Source organism: Mus caroli, chromosome 10 (assembly GCF_900094665.2).
Source record: "Mus caroli chromosome 10, CAROLI_EIJ_v1.1, whole genome shotgun sequence".
NCBI classification, from domain to species: domain Eukaryota; kingdom Metazoa; phylum Chordata; class Mammalia; order Rodentia; family Muridae; genus Mus; species Mus caroli.
Genome location: NC_034579.1, coordinates 52,194,520 through 52,215,872, shown reverse-complemented (window position 1 = coordinate 52,215,872; position 21,353 = coordinate 52,194,520). Strand labels below are relative to the sequence as shown.

The window sequence follows — 21,353 nt, the reverse complement described above, 5'->3', positions numbered from 1 at the left end:
GTGTGTGTGTGTGTGTGTGTGTGTGTGTGTGTGTGTGTGTGTGTGCATTAGTCAGAGATCTACCTGCCTCTTCTTCCTAAGTGCTGGGATTAAAGGTATGTGCCACCACTGTTCATTGAAGATATCCTAAGGAAGTTAGGAGGAGATAAAAGAGAGGTTAGTGGAATTCATGTGACAGGGAGGTAGAGGAGGGACATTTGAGAAGAGAAAGAGAATCTTTAAGAGGGAGTAGGAAGTTGAAAGCAGTGAAAGACGGGAACGAATTAGAACAAAGTATATTTATGCTTCCTAATATTCATAACACACATATACACACACATATATGTATATATGAAAATGCCATAACAATTCTTTACTTTCTATGCTACCTTAAAATTTAATTTAAAAATAAACAAATAACTTTTAAAGTTTAAATAGTCTAGTATTTTAAGTCACATAGAACAACTTCTAGCAAAAATGTATTCTATATGTTTCAGATTATCAACATGCATATAAGATAAATGACAGTTCTTGCTAATTGTAAATGTTCATAGTATAGAGACAGCATCAAGCACCTTACAGAGATGTCCACTTTCCTGTGACTACTTACATAAAGAACCTCAATGATGCACTAACTCTACCATCTTCCATGCATCACTGTGAAAGAATGTGTGTTAAACAGATCTCTGTATGCAAGACTTAGCAAGAATTTTTAAAGTTTTCATTAATTTGTTTATTCACTTTACATCCTGATTGCAGCTCCCTCCCTCCTCTCCTCCCAGTCCCACTCTCACATACCCTCCCTCTATTATCCCCTCCCCTTCTCCTCAGAGAAGGGGAAGCCCCCATGGGTACCAACCCATTCTGGCATATCAAGTCACAGCAGGTCTAAGGGCATCCTCTCCCACTGAGTCCAGACAAGGTAGCCCATCTAGGAGAAGGAGATCCATAGGCAGGCCACAGAGTCAGGGACAGCTTGCTCTAATATTTACAAAAAATAAAAACTAAAACAGATTAGAGACTTCACACTCCACTTCCAACAGAGGCTGAAATTGTCCCACACTATCCTGGACTGAATCTTGGTCTGTGAAAAATTTGCCAGAATCTTCACAAGCATTTGCTCACCAAAGAAACATTGACTTCCAACATGAGAAGTCAGTTGTCCTCAGAGATTTAATAAGTTTCCACATTTTTTATCAACTCTTGATGAGTAATGTATACACTATATAAAATTAAAAATGAAATAAGACGGGTTGGGGATTTAGCTCAGTGATAGAGCACTTGCCTAGCAAGCGCAAGGCCCTGGGTTCAATCCTCAGCTCTGGAAAAAAAAATTAAAAAGAAAAATATTTAAAAAAAAATTAAATAAGACAATGTCTTGACCATTCTGTACTCAATGGGATATCTCAAATAGTAGGATCAAATTATGTTGAATTGAATCAAGTACTTGACTCAACAGGATCTCTTGACCAGATTAGAATTAGCTTGCCAGTTTTTCTCAAATGCAAATATTTGCTTGGCTTACAGAATGTTAACCAAGGGACAGTACCTATTCCATGTACTACAATGAAAAATGACATCTCATTGGCCCAGAAGACCTTCCTTACAATCTAGCCTGAAGGACAAAAAAACCCAGAGTCAAGTTACTTGTGTGAGAATTTTTGCTGCCACTTCTATGTGTCTTTCCCCAAGTTTACATGTAATTCAATTTACAATTCCATAAAAGGCGTGTATGTCCACAGTATACAAGTTACCATATTTCATGATACGGTCAGAAACTTACTGATAACACCATGCCTCTGAGGCTAGTCTGGACTCTTCCAAGATGTTCTGCCCCTCCCAAGGGGAGTGGACCCACTACCACTTTGATACTCCATGGAGGCTGATGTGGCACCAAGAGGCTCCTGGTTGCTCAGCAACAATCCCTTATGACTGCCCCAGAGGGACTGCTAGGCAACAGTGCTTCATTTGCCCCAGCTGTTCCCAAGAACACTCACAGCTTAGTGGCTCTCAAGTGAGCCAGGTTCACAGGATGCTAGGGGTATCTGGTTCTATGACTAGGTACATAATGTATACACATGCTTCTCAGGAAACTCTCCACTGTTGCCAAATAAAAATCTGGTTAGAGTTATTTTTCAGCACAAAGGGTACTTTGAATGTATCCTTGATTTAAACTCTATCCTTGGAGAGTTACAGAATCTGTCAGGAAGACTAAAGCAACGGAAGCAAACTCTAGAAAACTCTAAGTACTGAAATAAATAATAAATGAGCCAATATTTATTAAGTCACATTTAAAGTATGACTTCCAAAGTTTTCACCGTTTCAAAGAACTTAACTATTTACATACTTTCTGCTCACAGAAAAGTGGAGAAACCCAAGAATTAAATCACAAAGCTCCTGGAAAACTATGCCAGACATATTTGAAGCTGCATTCAATGACACATGGTTATTATTCCAGGACTTGGGAGGCTGAGGAAGACATGTTGTATGAGACCATTTGTGGCTACATAGTAAGACTCTCTCAGGAAGGACAAAAGGGAGAGGAGGGAAAGAAAGAGCAAGAAAAAGAGGAGAGAAAATTTAACTCTACAAAATATTTAAGTGTACAACTCTAGTTTGGCATAGCAACTTCCAGGCAAAACTTTCATTTTTTTATGTATAGTTAAGCCCACATTGAGATGTTCTGTCCCAAAGTTACCATAACAGCTCAACCAACCTAAAGTCGTCATATTTTCTATACCTGACCCATTCTTTGAAGGCAACATGTAGTGAATAATCTGAAAACTTTCCCCAACCAGTCATGAGCTCTTCTCTGACCTCATTCCCCCAATGTTCCCAAACTCTTCAGGAGACAAGGAAGGATTCATGCAGAGGTGCATGGGCCATTAGTCATGTCACCACTTTAGAAATGGAATCCATTACTCTTCCAGTTCAAAGCCTTCAATAAAGACCAAGTATATATACCCTGACTCACAAAAACACTTCTGACTCTATTTCCTGTTCAACGTCAAGCCCCATCCGCTGCTGCCCCATACAGAACACTTCCATTATGTTGAATGAGTCACAATTCCTCAAACACACCTTGCACTTCATATCTCTTGGCGTTTTCCCAGAACACATTCCTCTTTACCTGAGAAATGACTGGCTATCTTTTAAGATCTGGCAATTATGTCATCCTCTACAGAGTAACTGGCCCTGATTTCAAGATTACTGATAAAGGCAGCTGATCATGTCCACACTTGATCAAAGTTGCTATGGTGAATTCAGTCACATGGTTTTGAAGTTGTTTATTTTCCCATTAATCTTGTACTCTTTTAACAGCCTACACTACACCTAACTTGACCTTGTTGAGGCCTGGCCTAGTCCTTAGGATTAAGGAGGTGACCATGGGATAATGGATTGTTGATTAGAAAACAGTGACTTAGGGAAAAATTGCAAAATTTATAAAGACTGGGCATGTTTTGGTGTCTTCTGCCTTTCTTTTATCTCCCAAATACATCTAGGATGGGAAGTGATATAATTTGCCAAAAATTAAAACAAAAACTCCATTTCCTGACTTCTCTTAAACTATAATGAATGCTTCTACACTAACTTATCAGATATCCCTTGAGTGACATTGTTCTTATAATCTGGTCCCCTGTATTCTTTTTTTTTTTTTTCTTCCTTGCAATACTAACCCATGTTTTCTTGTTTTGTTTTGGTTTGATTTGATTTAGTTTTGGCAAATTAAACAAGCATTCTGCCACAGAGTCTCCTGAATCCCCAGTCTGTGTCTCTCTTACTAGAGTCACGATAATGGAACACTCAAATGAGCTCTACATCCAGGAGCCAATCACTGATACTGATCTGGATCCCATCTCAGAAAAATAATTCTCCATACTAATCAGCAATTGGGTTTGGCTTGTTTTTCTTTTGAAATGGGCTCTCGTGTAGCTCAGACTGGCTTCAAACTTGTTATATGGCCCAAAAAAATGACCTTAAGTCTCTCATTACTGGCTTGCATCAACATGTCTGGCTTATGTGCAGGTACTCTGGATTGAACGCAAGTTATCCTAACTGTAAAACATCCAAAATAGTCCCAAGTCAGCATTTATTCAATATCTGCTTCTTTCAAAGTACTAGTTGAAAAGTTAAATAGGACCATAGGAAAATAGTACACAAAAGCTTATGAATCCGGCAATCAGTCACAATACCCACAGTCATTCCTTTTCTCTAGCACCCCTGGAGCTAGAGACATATGTAAGCCTTGTTCTCACAGGTTTACTTAGTACTGAAGAGCCTGAGGTCCATATACCTGTGTGTGAGCAACGCTCAAGCATGTTTGCACTAAGAGTATTGTGAGTGCCTAACTTGAACACAAATTCTGAAGATTAGAAATCTTAATTCCTAGCCTGCCTGTGTTTGCACATATGAAAAGAATTCTTAACCCAGTGAGTTGATCAGTTATATGCCCTACTAAGGCTGTGTATCTAGTGTGTAAATATATTTTTTCTTTCTCCACCATTAGTCCTCAATGCACAGGCTCCTCATTGACCCAATCTAACCCCCTATATGCAGCCTTCACACTCAAACACCAGTCACAAACAGTGGAGATGTATTAGATGCTAGGAAAAGGGGAGACAAGCTAACGCTGTCATCTCTATGATGCGAATACACTGGAAGTGCAAAAGTCAGAAAAATCTGGAAAATAAAAGAGCAAACAAGTAGTAGATCTAAGTTCTAACTAAATCTTACTCTTTATATACTCATTACCTTTGTTGGACAGCCACTTGATATTATTAATCACTAGCTGATCAATAATAAGCCAAAAACCTCTATTATTTTACCAATTCTGCTAATGACCATTTCTCTTCCATCATATTTCAATATACATTCATGCATATTATATATAAATTATATATTTATTTTTATATATTTTATATATTATATTTATTATATAATAAATATGGTAAGTACATTTGTATATAAAATGAACCTACAACACACATAACACATACGCGCGTGCAAACACACACACATATATATGTATATATATATACACACACATATATGTGTATGTTTATATATATATATATATATATATATATATATATATACACACACACACATACACACACATACATACCAGATATATATCAGACTAAGGAAAGACTTTGTGTTTAAATTTGTGGCTAATGTTAGTAAATACTGCATTTTATTAGTGATAATATATATGTATATATGTGTAAACAGAGTCTTCAGTCTGGTATTTAAAGCCCTTCACAACAGCCTCAATCTCTGCTTCTACTCTTACCTTCTCTGAGTCCTGAATAGTCTTTGCAGCTCTGTCTTATCCTTTTCTGCACTTGAGCTGTTGTTTCTGCTATTCTGGACCACCCTTCTGAATAGCTAATTTTATTTCTCTCTTCTTTGAATTCTCTGAAGTTCTTCAACACTTTCTGTTTCTTTAAGAGATGGATGATTAGGCTGACTGTCTTCCATCACTTGCCATGAGCACCCAAACAAAGAAGATGAGTCTCCCTCATTCCTGCTGACATCTATCACTAATAAACACACAGAAAGAAATGCCTGCATCCAAGAGGATGCGATTAAGTGGGCGTTTGTTTGTTTAAGGTTAGTTAGCCTTTCACCTCAAAAAAAAAAAAAAAAAAAACCAAAAAACCAGACTTAGTCAATTCCAAAGTACATTAAAACTTTCAATAAACATTTTTAAGTGTTCTTTATTTTTATCTTATATGTCTAGATATTTTGCCAACATGTATGTTTGTGTTCAATATGCATGACTGGTGACCACAAGAACCAGAAGATGACAGTAGAGTCTCTGAAACCCAGGTTACAGATGGTTATAAGCTGCCATATGGGCACTAGGATTCAAACTCAGGTCCTCTGGAAGAGCAGCGAGTGCTTTTAACCACAGAGCCACCTCTCCAGCACTAAATAAATGCTTATGATCGCTCTTAAGCATGAGCATGAAAATGCAACCTAAAGACATGGAACGAGGACTCTTTTTACAATAATACATGTAGCTTTCTGAAGTGATTTTATGATGAAAACTGAACTCAATTTTGTTATAGTAGTATAATTATGTTGAGAAAAAAACCTAAAATCTCAAAAACTAAGGTATTTGTCTGTTAGCACGTGACTAAAAGTGGAGGTGGCTACAGAGCAAGCTTTTTCATTTGTAGCTTAGTGATTTTTGAGTTATTCTCGCCACAATCTTTGTCCATATTTTCTCAAGTGTTAGTCACAGATATATAGTTATATAAAGGAGAAAGATTTTCTTTCACACTTATTATTTCTTTTCAAATTATTATTTGGATTCAGACTATATACAATAAAGTTCATTAATGATAATTAAAGAGGATTATACTGAACAAGATTTATTTCTACAAAGCTTACTTACTTTTCACCAAAAATACAAAGAATACAGCAAAACATCAAGATATTAAAATATATAATAATGATGATATGTATGTGATGATGAAGATATAATGTAATAATGATAATAAATGTCACCAACAACCTATGTGCTAATAATATTCATGGTTTTCACACATAAAACAGCCTTTGGAACCAGACCTTTGCCTGGTTTCATTACCTGTCTGGTTTCCTTTTAGCCCATTCATCTTCAGGGTGGAAGAGGCCGGTAAATATTTTCCCTGCACTTTATCTCTGTGAAGGGCTCTTCCTTCTCTTTTCAGGCTCTGCCAGATTCACTTGTTCCCAAGAATGACACTGAGACCAAGGCCAGATTAATCAAAGTTTCACATGCCCTAATCACAGCTGTTTTTTAGGTCCCAGCATGAATCACACCTGCCCAGAAAACTTGTTACATTCCCCACCCTTCCACCCCCCACAGCAGTAGCTTCCCACATGGGCTTATGGAATAAATTGATGGAACAAGAGACTTACTAAAGCCTGAGTAGATATACCTTGTTCTCTTTGAATGTATACTTTAGAAATTAATTATAGAATGGTTGACAGCTTCTTTTGTTTTCAGAGTAAAGCTTGATAATGAAGTGAATAAAGAGGGAGAAAGAAACTGTTGTTTTTTTTTCTTTTTTCAAAATAATTTTAGTTTGCATCAAGCTGTGACTAAAAGCCGAGTTTCACAAATCTCATAAACACCTCTTGTCCCTTTGTGTTAACTTGACATATATTTGCTATTATGGAACATGGTAATAATCCTTAAAATATGGTTAATTGCTTAAGCATCTCCATTCACAACAGATGGGAAGGTTAAGAGATGGAGCAGAATTGTCTTATACTTAAGATAAAGTGTCAGTGCACAGCTTTAAAGGGAAAATGAAGGCAGGTGGTTGAAAAAAATACATTTCTACTTTCAAAAGCAGGAGTTTTTAAATCAAACCAGAACCCCAAAACATAGGCTTATAAAGGTGAAATAAGTTCTGCTGGGATTTATTGGAAGTTTAACCGCGTTTAGCCAACATCCACCCTATTTCAAAGACTGCCTGAGATCTACTGGGAAAGGAAACTGTTTCTCACTTCCTCTGAAACCTTTCCCCATTATTCCCAATGCAGATGAATGAAAGCCAAGGTTCACCCTGAAACTAGTAAGAGAATATTTCATATCTCTACTGTTGATTCCATATGGACTCTGAGATGATTGGCTTCCAGCAATGCTGAAGGGCAGCGGCCAGGGAAGGCTGCAGTAGATGCACTACCCACCTTTCCACACTGCCTTTTTGTGGCCATCTTTACCCCTGACACTAAGAATGAGAGCTTGGTGTGTACCACACTTAGACTTTTTAAAATGTCCAGGATGACAGGGTTATCCTTTTCAATTCCTGTCAGTTTCCAGTGGACCAAGGATTTGAATTTATGTGATCATCAAAATAAAGTCTGATACCTTCTATTTAATGACTGGACAGAGGAGCTAGGGTATAGTAGAACCAGTTTAAGCTTAACCCTGTCTAGTTAACGAATAAATGAGACTCAGACTACAGTTACATTATTTTGGTTTGACAATTACTGGGCGTAGCCCCTAGGCTACTTTTCTAACTGCTGCCCTGGCTACTTCCCCAGCGGTGTCCCCCAAATACTTGCTGTTTCTCCCAGCCATGTGCTCATGGTCCATCTCGTCCCCAGATCTCATGGTGGCTTCTTCCTCTCTCCCTGGCTTGACTCTCTCCTCCTCTTTGCAACCCTCAACCAGGTAATTCAAACCCCACCTACTTCCAGTAATTGGCTGTAGTCATTTTTGTTTAACCAATAGTTTTAAGTTAAGGAACAAGGTTCGCACAACAAAAACTTGCAAATGTGAGAACTCCCTCGCAGGCCTAGACCTTTGGGCATAAAATTTGGTATTACAATGCATAGCAACAGTCAAAACCTCAATACTAGGAAGATGCCTCTGTGAGTAAAATGCTTTTGGAAAAAGCAAGCACAAGGACCTATGTTTAGATCTCCAGCACTCATGTAAAATCTTGGACTTATGCTAGTTTGTAACCCCAGCACTAGACAGAGCAGGGACAGACCTATCCCAGGAGTTTCCTAGCCAGCCAACCTAGCTAAAATGTCAATCACTGAGGACAGCAAGAGAACCTGCCTCAAAAGCCAAAGCAGAAAACAATAAAGGCAAGCACCAGCATCAACCTCTGTTCTCTACCTGTACATAAGTGGGTGAGTATACACATGTGCGCACGCACACACACACAAACAATACATGTGAACAAAATAAAAGACTGAACAAAAACACCCTTTAATTGTTCATCCAGAAAATGCAGCCATAATACCAGTTTCATAAGTCGAAAAATAAAAGAAGCATTGGAACATACCTAGTCCGAGGCCTGGCAACAGATCGCTTCCATTTTCTTAACATAGCCAGTTCCATAGAAAATGTTTAAGAACTGCTCTCCCTTAAACTCCATTACAGGCCGAAGAGCATGCAATGTTTGTGACTCCCACTTAATATAACCCCTCTCCTTTGGGAAACAGTCCCATGACTTACTTTTTCTAGAGTCACAGCCTCTCCCACCAATGAGTTGTTTTATCATTGAATAAAAGTCAATTTGACTCGGTGTCCCAAGACAACAATGAATATTGAGCACTGATGCGTCTCCTCACCTCCTATTTGCTCCTCCTCATGAACACAAAGCCTTGCCTTTCATCTTGTCAAATCAAAAGCTCTATTAACCATCCTCCTGCCATTACTCTTACAGCCCTGACCTGTGGTTATATATATATAACACATTCGGAAGTTCTGTGTGGTTATAGACACACTCGTTGCTATGTGAAAAATGTCTCGTTCCAGCTTCTTCCTGGGCTTTCTGGGGGCACTCTCTGAACTCTTGTGCTTCTGCATTCTTACCATAAGGGGTCTCACCATATTCTCTCCTATATACCAACACTAATGTTATCTCTTGAGCTTCTATACATTGGCCTCTTAAATATCACACCTCTGATTTATCTCTTACACATAAGGTAGGGCTTTATATGTGCTCACATTTCCAGGTTCTAAGGAGGGGAAAATAAAAGGAAGATATACGATTCAAAATACACATCAAGTCCACTCTCAATCTCAAATTGCTGTGCCCATAAATTGTGCCAGCTTGTAGCCTCACACAGAGAAGCATTTGGCAGTCTATCCTTACACAACTCAGCTATCATCAGGCCCAGTCCTTTAAGGCTCTAATAGTTCTGGAACCAGAATATTACCTAGTCTTCCTCATTTGGATTAATGGTTAGAAATATTTGCTTGCACTGCCCTGCAATCTATCTACTCACCTAAGAACTGTAAGAGTGGGGAACATCTGTAACTTCCTAGAATGTGTGAAAGGCTTGAGTGAGTCAGTCTTTATTTTCTGTCTTAACTTTTCCCTCCCGTGAGCAGTGCTGCTTCTGCCCCTCAGCACACAGAGTGGTGACAGATGTCCTTCATCAAGGACAGAGGAACTGGGAGGCAAAGCAGTTTCTGGGGAAGTGCTGCCCTTTGGAACTTCTTCTTTGGGTTTGATAGATGTCTTACAAACCTTCAGAGTGTAACAAAAGTCATCATGTCTGTAATATAGCTGTTTTATTAGATTCGAAAGACCTCTTTGAGAAAGGCAGGCGAAGAGGTCTTACTTCATCATTTCGAGTTTAGCATTACTCTTTGCTCCAGAGATTCCACAATAAAAGTGGTTATTTTCATTTAAAAAAAAACCAACATAATAAAGTACTATAATTGCTTGGACTGTGAACCATTTCTGTTTACACATGTGTGTGCAAGGAAACAAGAGAGGCAGAGAGATTGAGAAAGCCAAATTGTTTTCTCCTTGAGACATGTAACCTCAGTGCATAAAATAAATGCAGACATAAGAAATTCTGTGATGGTTAGAATACAAGCATGCAGAGGAAGGATGTGGGACTCCCCTTCTGTGGTTTTATTTTTGAGGCTGTCACACTGGGCCTCAGTTTCTCCTTTTATTTCAGTCCCTAAATGAACACTTTCAGTAGCCCCTACTGAACATCCAGCACAGACCATACTTCCTCTTATCAGCAGAACAATGTTAGGACTTCTAAGGAAGAGGGATGTGTGGAGGGAGGATCCACAGAGGACTTCCTGCCTGTCTATCCTGTGCTCAAAGGCTTCAGCTGTTGCCACCGCATGTAACTGTCAACTATGTCCTGACTCCATACTGTTTGAAGCATCTCTGTTCCCTTGGCCCTCTTTCCTTCTTGAAAAATCTTATATCTAATTCATCGAGAATTCTCCTTTAGATTGCTGCCTCAAATTCAGGAACAGATATGCACACAAAACAAACAAACAAACAAACAACCCCACAAACTCAGCTCCTGGATATTGTCATACTGAGACTCTGAGGGATACAAATCCTCATTTTCTATAAAGTCTGCAGCAGGCATCCTGCCTAGGCAGATGCACAGAACTGCAGTTGCTATTGCCAGCTGGAAAAAAAAATATGCTTCTCTTATTTGAGTAAAAAGTAGTAACTCTGTTTCGTTTCTCAAAATCAGTTCTACTTCTAGTAAGAAGAAAAATAATAACCAGTTTTGTTTCTGCAGGTACGCACAGGAGTGCGACCTGGAACTTTTCTTGTGAAATATCATTATCTCACAATGACACAGAAAAGCTATATACAAAGTATATGATAATGTGTAAAACCAACACAGTTACGTGTCAGGATTTTCCCTGTCCCATTACATTAAATATCATTAGTGCAGCAGGAGGTCTGTGATTGGACAGGGAAAAGGGAGGCAGAGCTAAAGGTTGCAGGGACAGAGAGCAACTCAGGAGAGAGAGGAAGCAAGATGGAGACGGTGGACCAGGAAGATTCAGATTTCACGTGGTGTTAAATAGCCACTGGTAGATATGATATCATAAAAGACAGAATAATTGGGATACGTTGTCTAATCTAGGTGGGCAGCTTTTATCATTATCAATTGGCTCTGAAAATTTTGTATGGGCATCTTGTGAATTGATAATTTATTGATACATAAACCTTACTGGTTTATTATAAGCTTCAAGAGTTTTGTTTTCCTGGGATACTGGAATGTGGGACCACTGACCACAGAGGTTTATGGCTGAGAAGGTACAGACAGCTATGAAACAAGTGAACTGGAGCTGGGTAGACGGTGATCAGTCACTGATGAGGCTAGTCTAGAGGCTGAGGCAGCGGGACAACACAGGGGCTGAGAGTTGCTGGCAGTGGGAAACCTGACAGTCATTTTAAAATATTTCCTTCAACAGACTTAGAAAAGCATGTACCAGTAGGAAAGGTCCTAAAAGGAAGACTTCTGTCTTGAATTTATTCCTAATATGTGATTTTGGTAGATGTAATTCCTGAATGTAGGGGCCTTAGATTTCCTCACCTGCATTAAGAGAGGATTAATTAGTATCTATCTGCATGACACTTTAACTAAGGAGGCTCCTTTTATTCTAGACTCTCTCAATTGTTTTGACATTCAGGATGGATTTTGTTTGTTTGTTTGTTTGTTTTTTACTTAGCTAAAACGTTTGCAGTAAAGGAATGGAACATGACCAAATTTACTGTCGAGCCACACAAAATTATGTGAAAAATGTTGAAACAGTTTTTCAGAGTAGTTTGCTGTACTTGAGCATTAACTTTGAAAGAAAGCTTCCTCTGTGAATCTCTATTATTTCTCTACCTATGTGCCTATCATCTATCTAACTATCTATGTCATCCACACACACACACACAATGCTCTAGAATTTTCTACATTTTTACATATAAAACTGATTGCATCATGTTCTTTTAAATGGAGACGACATAATTTTCATATATAATGAAGAGATACCATGGTTTAATATCTACAAAAAAGAAATTAATATATGAGCTCCCAAAGACTTACGCATGAATATCCTTAGCTTTGGGGTTCACAACAGCACATATTGACAACAATGCAGAGTGAGGAAGAAGGCTTGATGGCATTTGTCACCAAGCCTGAAGTTGGGAGTTTGGTCCTTGGACCCAAATGGTAGAAGAAATGTATGTACTCCCCCAAGTTGTTCTCTACCCTTCCTATGCATGCTATGACACACTATATTACATGCATGTCTGCTACTATACATAGGGCAAAGAACCTGAAACTGAGTAGGTCTTGGGCCCTAAAAGAGAACCCACTAGAACTCTACTGAAAGGGCATAGTATTAAACCAACACCTAAAAGCTTATACCCATAGATCAGTGCGTCCTTTCACCTCCATCAGAGAAGATTCTTTGTGCAGTACAGATGATTAACCCCCACGAGTCATCCACAGGCCGAGGAAAAGACTCGGAGCTCATAGCACTTAATGGGACATTTGTATCACACCCTTGCCTCTCAAGGCTCAGAGATAATCACTAAGAGGATTGGAAAGATTGGAAGAGGTAGAGGCAGTCGCGACTCTATTGAAGCAGTGATTTCTGGGTAAAACAGGAGAGTTGCATATAAACTCATAGTGGCTGGGGTGGCTTTTTGAAGATCATCTGCTTTTGAAGAGGGTAGATTTTACTATGTATAAATTTATAATCTATATCTCAACCAATTTACCTTTAAATCTGTAATGCAAACTGAATGGGAAGTTAAAGAATTCTAAGACTGTTAGAAAAATAATCTGATCTATCATGAATTTAAATATACACTTAAGCTGACTAAATAGGAGGGAAAAATTCTTTAACAAGAGGGGAATTTGGCACTTCTTAAAATATTCTAGATTGAGTAAGCTCCTGTCTGTAATACTTTGCTGAAGAAAGTCATGGACATACTATTAGTAAATTACTAAAACTATTCTCTGGGTCTTTTCTTTCTTTTCTTATTTCTTTCTTTCTTTCTTTTTTATATTTAGATTTTTAAAATTGAATCAGTTGAACTTGCCAAACACTTTTTTTTTCCCTAGAGACAGAGTCAGTTGACTGGCTCTGACTAGTGTCAGGGAGTCACAGGGTACAGCGTTTTGGAGGTGCAATCTTTGGCATCAGAGAGTTGAGGTCACCACATTTTAATTTTCATTTTAATAAGCCAAACTCTGAGCCTCCGAATATTAAATTCAAGGAAGTTGCTTTTTTTTTTTCAACGTGTCAGTAAGGGGGAAAAAAGACATCTTGTGAAGTGGATCGATAGATGGATGTTTAAAGGTACACAGAGCAAAACAACCCGTAAGAGTAAGTCTAACCCATTAGTTTTTCCGGTATCCAATCACAGGTAAGAGTGCCTCGTTCTGGTTTGTCTTTCCCAGCTGAACATGCCTCTAAGCATGTCATCAGTGTCCTGTATCCACCTGCTGGTCTGGTAGGGTCCAGCTGTTAACCCCGTTGTTTGCTTTAATGGCTTCCCTTGGGCTCAGCACCTGCTCCTCAGGGAGCTTTCCTGAGTCAGGAGTGCTTTCTGATACTATCTTTGAGAAGATGGAATGCTACTATCATCTCAGCTTGACTAAAGAAGGGAATTGAGTTGTGGGGTCTGAGACGTCCATGAGACCCAGTCACCCTTTACTGAAACCCTCCAAACCTTCAGGAACCCACAAAAGGCTGCAGGAACTGTAGCCAAGACCAACCTGGACTGGGATGCCTTCTGCCTCTCAGTCTGTGGGACCATCTGGCACTTGAGTCCCTCTTCCTTTATCAGCGAGGGTCCTCGCAGCAAGCAGAGTCTGATATAGCTGCGGGGCACCCCTGAGGTCGCTGGTTTCCTAGCAGGCATACTTTATCAAGGAATGGGGGGAACCGGTAAGGTGAGGTCTCTTGGCTAACGTCACAGTTCTGGACGCTTGAAGCGGGTTGGAACTCAGACCTCTACTGATAGAAAAACGAGGCCGGAAGAAAATGATGTGGCGTTGGTGGCGAGCAGAGAAAGGCTCAGCAACTTATAATCAGAGGTCCCCTGAGTCCACTTTCAGTGGCCAGCGATAAGCCAATGAGCAAACCTCCCAGGAGCACCGGCTTTCACTCCGACAGTCCCCCAGCTCCAGGTGGAAGGATGGGATCTGCTCTGAAATCCCCCTGGGCATGTGCAGACCAGGCATAAAATAGCAAAGTTGAGCTTACATTTTTCCCTCGCTCGGTCTCCCCAACTCCCCGAGCCCTTTCCCTCCATCCCCTCTCTAGTGACACCTGCTCGCCAGTACTTACCAGCTGCGCGCAAGAGATGCGGGCGGCGCCGGGCCAGGTCCCTCGCGGTGGCGCCTGCTGCCGGCCTCTCTGCGGCACGGAGCTGCGACGCGGCTGGAGCTTGCAGCCGCCTCTGCTCTGGGATGCGGCTGGGCTGAGCTGGTGGCAGCAATGTGTAGGGCGGAGGGAGCCACTCGGTCCCGCCCCCGCGAGCTGAGCTAGGCTCCACAGGACCTGCCCAGTTAAGCAGAACCTGCCACCGCTGAGCCCCAGGGGACAAACGCAACAGTGGTTCCTGCTCCAGGTGTCCTAGGGGGAAAGCCTCTGTGCATGTTCACCGAAGACAGTCAGTTCCCTTGAAATTACACACCTCCGCTGCTGTCTGTCTGTCTGTCTGTCTGTCTGCTGCTATCCTTCCCTCTTATTTACAGGACTTAGGCTCCTGGTATCAGGAGGTTGCACTTTCTCTAACAAGGGAGGTTTGGAGAAACTAGCTCTGTTGCACCTGGAATCTGGGTGTTCGCGTTTATTTACAGATTCTTTTAGCACATTGGAGTCTCACGCCATAAAGAACACTTCTTTTCTCTTCTCTTCTCTTCTCTTCTCTTCTCTTCTCTTCTCTTCTCTTCTCTTCTCTTCTCTTCTCTTCTCTTCTCTTCTCTTCTCTTCTCTTCTTTCTTTTTCTTTCTTTCTTTCTTTTTTTTTTTGTGCAATAAAAAGCAGACATCACTGTTTATCAGGCTTCACTTTTAGACTCTCACTAAAGAAAACAAAGTTCTTACTATTAAGTTGTCCTTATGTCCTTTAAAAGATGTAGGAAATGGAAAATGCTGCTAACAAAAAAGACTCTGATTCTGGAGGAGGTGACTTTTGCTGGAAGTCCCAGTGGCCTCTGATGCCCTGACAGTCACCAGAATTCCAAGTCTTTACTATGGGCTGTTCAATTATCCTGCATCTGGCTTCCAGGAATTCCAGGTCTGGGATACCACTTCCCATTGACCAGCCCCGTTTGGCCTGCTTATAGAAAGACTAACGTATTAAAATATAATCAGGGAAAAGTCCCCATTGGAAGTGTCTACAAAGTGTATGCTGATTAGATTCCTTGAGTTATTGACTATTTGTAACTGCACCGGGTGGTAATAACTCTCTACTTGCAGATAATAGACTCAAATCCAACAAAGTGAGGCCAGTTGCATAAGATGAAACAGGGAAATCCAAACCCTGGCCTGTGAGATGCCCCAGAGGGTTAAGGTGCTTACTGCCAAACCTGATGAGTTGGGTTTGATTTCCCATACCTGGATAGTGGAAGGAGAAAACTGGCTCCCATAAACTATGCTCTGATTACACACATGCATGCATTCACCAGTACACATGTATAAATGTGATTTAAAATTTCAAGAGAGGGCTAAGGAGATGGTTCCATGGTAAAGAGTTCTTGTTGCTCTCACAGAGAACCAGCACTGTGTTCCCAGCTCCCATATTGCACGTGGCAAATGGATGAAGCTCCAGTTCTAAAGGTTTTGTCACGCCCTTCTGGTCTCCACAGGTACTGCTTGCATGTGATAACATAAGTATACTTGCAGGAAAAACACACGTAAACACAAACTAAAAGTTAATCTCATTTTTAACCAAGCTGATTTTAAAACTCAGGCCTTTTTACCTTCTGAACTGATGACAGATTTAAATTGCAGCCTGGTAATATGATGAGTTCTCTAAATGTTGGAATAGGTGCATCTTTTCCCTGAGAACATTTATGTAGTCACAATGTATCCACAAAAGAGACCACCAAACATTACTTCTGTCTTTAGCATAGCTTGAAAACCTACTATTTTGCACATTTCCAAGTCCAATACTAGTCCATAGTGTAGTACTTGTGTTATCTAGTTATTCTAAAGCTAGTTCCTATTAGGGATTTATGATGGGGTGTGGGGTAACATATCTGACATGCGAGCTATTCTATAACAATGGCCAACGTTTTGTGAATGTGCAACTGTAGTTTTGTTTATTCACAGTTTGTTTGTTTGTTTGTTTGTTTTTAAAAACCTGCATTTGGGGACAATTTTTATTTTTAAAACTAGTCCTCAGTGATGTGCCTATAAAGTCCTACATACTTAAAATTCACAGGAGTCACAATCGTGTGCCCTTAAGAGCTAAGGTATCCATAAAAACAGATGCTTAGAGAGATGTTTTTTAAAATTCTGTACTGCTTTATTTATTTATTTACTTACATAAGAAACAGGGTGCCACAACAAATGTGTAGCAGTCAGAGGACAATTTTGGGGGGACTTGGTTCTTTCCTTCTATTATGCTGGTCAGGTTTTGTGGTAGCAAATGTCTTTACCAAATGAGTAGTTTTTAAAATGAACAAATTGATTTCCTTATGCTTGTTTTTATGTATAGTGACTTAAAAAAAAAACCTATTTGTGGAGTGATCTTGGATACTTAGAGAAGATTGAAGATTTTTTTCTATGTGTCCTCTCATGTCTAAATAAAGCCAACGCCACCATGTGGCCAGTTGGAAGTTCTGCAGCCACTGCCACTGGACAGAACTCACTGTGTATCCAACGAAATAGTTCAAGTCCAAGAGTTGAAGGCAACAGTAGCTTCCAACAGTTGCATTAAGTTGTGTCAGACAGTGACTTTAAATACAGAAAGCTCAAATCAGCTTCAACATTTTATCAAGTGATATGATAGCAAGATGGTGAGAAGACAAGTGAGACGCTTAAATGTTAGCTCTTGGAGTAGATGAAGGAGACAGACATGAAGTAAACGCAAGACAAGATAAAGAAGACGAAAGCTGAGGAAGAAGAGAAAATAAAGCAATTTGGTCTCAATCAAATTATACAGACAAGAGGACTAACAGTGAGAAGGTAGGATGTCAATTATAGACATTTTCACAGAGTAATGGTGGCATAATTTATGGAGAAGCTGTGGGTAAGACTGGCTGGCCACAGCAATGGCCAAACAATTGGGGAGTAAGGTATCCACATAGACACCAAAGCCACCAGCATTGATGCCTGTGGGTATATGATTAGATCATGGTGCAGGGGACATTCATGAATGTAGTGGAAAGGTCTGGAGTTGAAGGAAGACTGCAGAGTCGAGGAAGAAGTTCACATGTGCACACCCAGAGAGGGAGAATCTAAGTGGGTGAAAGGTGAGAGGTGGCTAACAGTTCAATACTAGACAGCAGCAGGACATGATGCTGTTCCCATGACCTCTAGGAGGGTGAAAGAAGAAGAAGAAGAAGAATCCACTAAGCTGAAAGAAGAAACTGAAATCCAGAACAAGGAGGAAGTTGTAGTTAAGGATTATACAGACGGTAAGTGTTCTTCAATACTAAATATAGATCCTCCAAGGTTAGAACGGATCCATAGAGAAAACCCTTCAAGGTCCTGTAACTTGTACTCTTGAACATAGCTTTGCCTCCGAGAAAACCATACCTTCTCTCCCTGACTTGAAACCCTTAACATCCTTTAAACAAAAAGAAGCACTTTCATCTTGCCACTGGCCTATAATGAGTATGTCATCAAAACTGTGGGGCAGCGGAGACATGGACAGAGATGTGAAGCAAGAAGCAGTAAGGAGCCTCTGCCCAACTGAAGCGGGAGATTGCATTTTGATGGGACACCAAGATTCTTAGGGAGAAGTGCTGTGCTAGGTCTCAAGTGCATTCTGGGTTCTGTTTGGTTGGGGCAGTGCTGGCTGAGATCTGAGTAGGAGTTGGGGACAGCCACTAACAACCTACTCTGCTGTTCTTTCTGAGAGTATTTTAACTTCCTGAGGTTGCATAACAAATTGGTACAACCTGGGTGATTCAAAATGTATTTGTAATCTCTCAGAGTTCAGGGATCAAAGTCTGAAATCAAGGTATGGATAGGCTCTGTCTGTGTCTCTGTCTCTCTGTGTCTGTCTCTCGGTTTGTCTCTATCTCTGTCTCTTTCTCTCTCTTTCCCTCTCCCTTCTTCCCTCCCTCCTCCCCCCACCTCTAAAGGTCCTGGGGGAGAAGGCCAGTGCTACCCCTTCTGGCTTTCAGTCATAAGCCATCCTTGATGCAGATGAGCTTGTGCTCCGTGTTATTTTCTCCCTGCCTCTCTCATCATGTTTCCCCATCGTGTTTCCACTCTCCATGTTCTGCTCTTACGTAAGGACACTTGTAGCACATCCAATTATGTTCAGATGACTTCATCTGGACACACATTCTATATTAAAACAGAGGCTCTCAACCTTCCTAAGACTGCAACCCTCATGCTGTGGTGAACACCAACCAAAAAAGTATATTTTAATTACTACTTCATAACTGTAATTTTGCTACTGTTATATATCATAATGTAAACATCTGTGTTTTCTGGTGGTCTTAGGCGACCTCTGTGAAAGTGTTTGAGAAATATAATCTTCACAGATCTTTTAAAAGGCGATCACATTCACAAGCATCAGGGACTAGGATTTGAACATATGTTTTTAAGACAGAACCATTAGTCCACTATACCCCAATCTGACAGGGCCACAGAATTGGGCAGGCTGGATGATACTACTAGGTGAAAGATTTTTCAAGTGTATTTGGCAAAACTGAGCTATCATAGTAATATGAGGCTTATTAACATTTCTGGAGTATATGGAACATTAAATGTAAGATAAATAAAACTTTGAAGGTAAAAACCTCCCAGAGCAATGTTAGATCATTGGAGTAGTGACTTGTCATTAGCAGAAGCAGACGCACCAAGACAAGGATCCACGTAGTTCACAGTTTCCATACCACCATGTCAGAACGTGGACATGTGCTGTTCATTGCAGGGGAAATGCAGTCTAGGACAGGGGTTCCCAGGGGTCCCAGTCCATGTTCATCCAGGTGAGAAACAGTAGAGGCTGGAACAGAGCTGTGGTCTCAAATTTCTTGGCACCCAGACTCAGCTGGGAACTGCAAGGAGCTGAGAGAATGAGGGGGTCAGAAAGGTCCCATCCTCCTCCCCTGTAGATACCACTGGGGACTGAGAGGAGTTAGCCCAGATGGACTGCCATGAGCCCAGGGTTGGGGGTGGGGGTGAACTATGACTCAGTTCAAAGTGAGTGCTAGGAGTATATAGGAGCTTCTAAGGGGGACTTAGAAAGGGCTCTGTATGACAATAACACCATCCCTCCACACCTGCCTGGGGTCCTTGATGAAGGAGACTATTTTTGTTTGTCCAAACTGTTTTATTCATGGCAGATGAAGATGCATACATCTTCCTCAGGGTGAACCAGAGATTAAATACCTTTTGCAGGAAGGGATGCCCAGGAAGAGCAGCTCATTGGCAAGTTCTATACTACATGGCTGGTTGTCATGGTCTTCTTAGTGGCGTGGCGTGGTCATGCGCTTCAGGATAGGACTCTGGTTCGGATGGACTCTGAACTCCTGCCTTTCTCACTTATGAGTTTTATTGGGTTTCTGAATTTTGCTACAGCCTTACCTGTTCTGTCTGGTGGTGTGGTCCACTGCCCCACAGATCCAGGTTCCTATGGGAAGATCTAGTCCAAGTACAGATAATCAAGAGAATGGGGTTCTGTGGTCAATTTCTTCACCAGCCTCCATTCTAGAGTACTGGCAGAGTTCCCTAGTGTCAAAAGACAGTCTATGGGAGGAACATACTTCATCTCTCCATAAAAGCACAAAACTGAACAGGGCTGGAGTACCTTGTACCTTTCCGACATTGGCACCAAAACTGAAATAGTTCCCTAATCTGTCTCCATATGGACAGATATGCATCCTTCTGGAGAGAGAAAGGAGTATTTAAAATAGTGTTAGCCATGCTCCTTTGTATGCTGGCTGGCAGGCACTCCACTCCAGGAAGCATTCAAGTAGCTGCCAGGACCTAATGGAACTATCTTCATAAAGCAAAACTCAGTGGTTCTTTCTCTTTATTAGAGGCAGAGAACTAGAAATTGTCATTTGGTCAATGACGATTGTAAGAGATTTCAAAGTAGTTTAAGAAAGGTTTTTGTGTGTTTGTTTGCTGACTAGTTTGTTTTTTAGTGTTTTGTGTGTGTGTGTGTTTAAACAGGTTAGAAAAGCATCCATTCGGGAGAGACCTCAGGAAAAATGGCGCTGAAACTAGATTTGAAAAATGTAATGCCCTAAGACACAAGAGGTAGAGCTCAGGCTTCGCAATTGTTACTCTGTTCCTGCTGAGGAGAAGGGTGTTAAGAGCCCATGTCCACTAAAAGTGAACTTCTGTATAAGGATGCTAAGAACCCACATCCACCAAAGCAGTTGGAAAGAAAACACGTAACTTCTAGAAGAGAAGAGGATACAAAGTAAGAAGCATTAAAAAAAAATACCACTTGCTTCAAGTATTCCAAATAGAAGTTTCATATGGCAACTAACCTATTCTTCCTGTTATTATATCTCCCAGTGCTGTATCACACAAGACTTCTCATACTGTACACGAAAAGAATCTTGAAAGCAGAAGATTTGAGATTTTGATTCCAAATGACAAGACCAGTCATGACTGTGTAATCTCATTAAAGTCATATTTCTCAGTGGGGAATTGAAGGCTGGTATCCAGTTGAGCTGTCTGAACCCCGATGGTCAAAATTCACCTACATGACACGGTAGGCGTTCCCACATGCTCCTGGAACTCTGGTCCCTGCCTAAGTTACCACCTCCCACAGCCCCCACAAGAGAAGCATGGTCAGTAGTCAGGTAAGCAATGGCCCAAGCTTCTGACCTTCAGGCTAAACTCCTCCCCAGTTACCTAGCAACAGTGAAGATCATTAAAGAGGCTGTTCGGCCCCCACCTCGCTCTCTCACTCCTCTGTTCCTCTACCT

The 21,353-nt window shown here is 40.7% G+C and overlaps 1 protein-coding gene across 5 annotated transcripts in view; it reads right to left on the bottom strand.

Annotated features, from left to right (window-relative positions):
- Positions 1-14,796, bottom strand: part of Pkib (cAMP-dependent protein kinase inhibitor beta) — a 93,712-nt gene extending 78,916 nt beyond the window's left edge. For 2 of the 5 annotated variants that reach the window (XM_021174711.1, XM_021174714.1), the window contains exon 1: positions 14,570-14,796. The gene's annotated coding sequence lies outside the window, so the exon portion shown is untranslated. Of the gene's footprint in view, positions 1-1,264; positions 1,301-1,762; positions 1,861-14,569 lie in introns of those variants that run through there. The other 3 variants (XM_021174713.1, XM_021174710.2, XM_021174715.1) reach the window with 2 other exon arrangements.
- Positions 14,797-21,353: the final 6,557 nt, after the last annotated feature.